Source organism: Buceros rhinoceros, unplaced genomic scaffold (assembly GCF_000710305.1).
Source record: "Buceros rhinoceros silvestris isolate BGI_N320 unplaced genomic scaffold, ASM71030v1 scaffold41029, whole genome shotgun sequence".
Taxonomy (NCBI): Eukaryota; Metazoa; Chordata; class Aves; order Bucerotiformes; family Bucerotidae; genus Buceros; species Buceros rhinoceros.
Genome location: NW_010433962.1, coordinates 8,556 through 10,197, shown reverse-complemented (window position 1 = coordinate 10,197; position 1,642 = coordinate 8,556). Strand labels below are relative to the sequence as shown.

Genomic DNA, 1,642 nt, shown 5'->3' with positions numbered 1-1,642 from the left:
CTTTGTGCTGGTGCACAGCACCTGCCTGCTGTTGCACTGGTGCTCTTTTGCAAGAAATTTTGCCAGCACCTTACGGCTGTCACTCAGAGCACCCCCTGTTCAGTCTGTGCCTGTCAACTCTGTGACCTGCCAGGCTCCTCTTCTTCCTTGCAGCTCCACTTATCTGTTATGTTCCTTGTCCAGGCTCCCTCTGCCAAGTGGCATTGGAAACTCTGTGGAACCAGGGCTGCCTGCTGTCAGAAAACACTGTCATCCTTTCTCCAGTCCCCAGAGACCACTCTCTGAGGAACGGCATGACTTAATACTGGAATTAGCTGCCTAGAGAGGAACTGGAATTAACATGCCTGCAACAGCAGAAGACGCTAGCTGAGACAACACCTGGGAAAGTCCTGAATGAAACCTTTAGGCTTCTGAGGGGGTGGGTGTCCTGTCAGTCATGTAGGCAAGGCTTCAGCAGGGCAGAGGGATGAACAGGGTCCTTCAGGGTGCCCCCAAGTGCTCCTGGGCAAAGACAGTGAGTCTCGGTGACTGGAAGGTGCTGCTTTTTTTTTTTTTTTTTTCCTAAGGAAAGCTGTTCTGCCCAAGTGGAGAGTGAGGGCTCCTGTTTGTTTCCCAGGAATGTCCCTTGCCATCTGAGCTACAGGTTAGGGGTCTGAAGATAGGGCAGTGCCTTCCCTTCCACCCTGTGTCTGACCAAAGGGCACTTACAGAGCTTTCCTACTGGGAAGGTGTCGTGTTGGCTGTGGGTGGTGGAAGTGGCAACCCTGCGCTCGTAGGATGCAGCAGGTCCTTACCAAAGCCTCTCACGGAGTGACTCTTCCCTGAGTTGAGTTGCAAGAAGATTGGGGCAGGGGGTGAGTGAGGCAGCCTGGCCAGGTATGAGTCAGAGCTGGAAATAGGCTCCAGGAGTCCCCACGCTTTGTCTTTCTCTGACCACAAAGCTGCCTCTCTCTCAGCCCTCCATCTTGGAAGGAGTTTGTGCAGGTCTTGTTCAGCAAAGCATGGAGGTGGTGGAGCCAAGGTGGGAAGCTGGGTGATCGCTGGTGTCTGGTGTCTGATTGCTTGGCCAGTTCACCCTTGGGAAGCACCTGGGGAGCTGCCCTCTGTCTCTTCCTGGCTTGCTCACATTGCAGAAGTGGGTTTTTGCATCTCAGCGAAGCGGAGCGTAGCGAGGCTTCTTCTCTTGGGAGCCACGCGTTGGTGATGGATGCAACCAGGCTGCAGGGAGAGGGTAAAAGCAACGTGCAGGCAAGTTCACCCTTGCTGTCTGCTCTCAGCTGTGATCCAGTTGAGGCAGCTCTCAGTGCCAGGCGTGTTCACAGGCAAGGCTGGAGGCAGCTCCACCAGCTGAGTGCACCTGGCTCCTTTGGTGCCTAGTGAGGTGCCAGCACCTGGCTGGCCTTTCCTGCTGCAGTGACGAGTCCCTTGCCAGCATCCATCTCCAGCACTGTACCTGACTGATGGCCTGAGAGTCTCTGTGGTTCATTCTCTTTACCTCCTCTCTCCAGGGGTGAAAGACGGAAGCTGGACTGTTCTGCAGCTTGTGGAAGCCCTGGGGTAAGAAAAGCCTTATACGTGTTATACATCGTGTAAGGGCCTCGCAGGGGACGTTCCCACAGAAGCAACAGTGAGAAGGAAGAGC

The 1,642-nt window shown here is 54.8% G+C and overlaps 1 protein-coding gene across 1 annotated transcript in view; it reads left to right on the top strand.

Annotated features, from left to right (window-relative positions):
• Nucleotides 1-1,526: 1,526 nt before the first annotated feature.
• LOC104500616 (MMS19 nucleotide excision repair protein homolog) overlaps nt 1,527-1,642 on the top strand; it is a gene marked incomplete at its 3' end in the record, with an annotated part of 8,486 nt that continues 8,370 nt past the window's right edge. Inside the window, exon 1 of the mRNA XM_010144284.1 lies at nt 1,527-1,557. The remainder of the gene's footprint in view (nt 1,558-1,642) is intronic.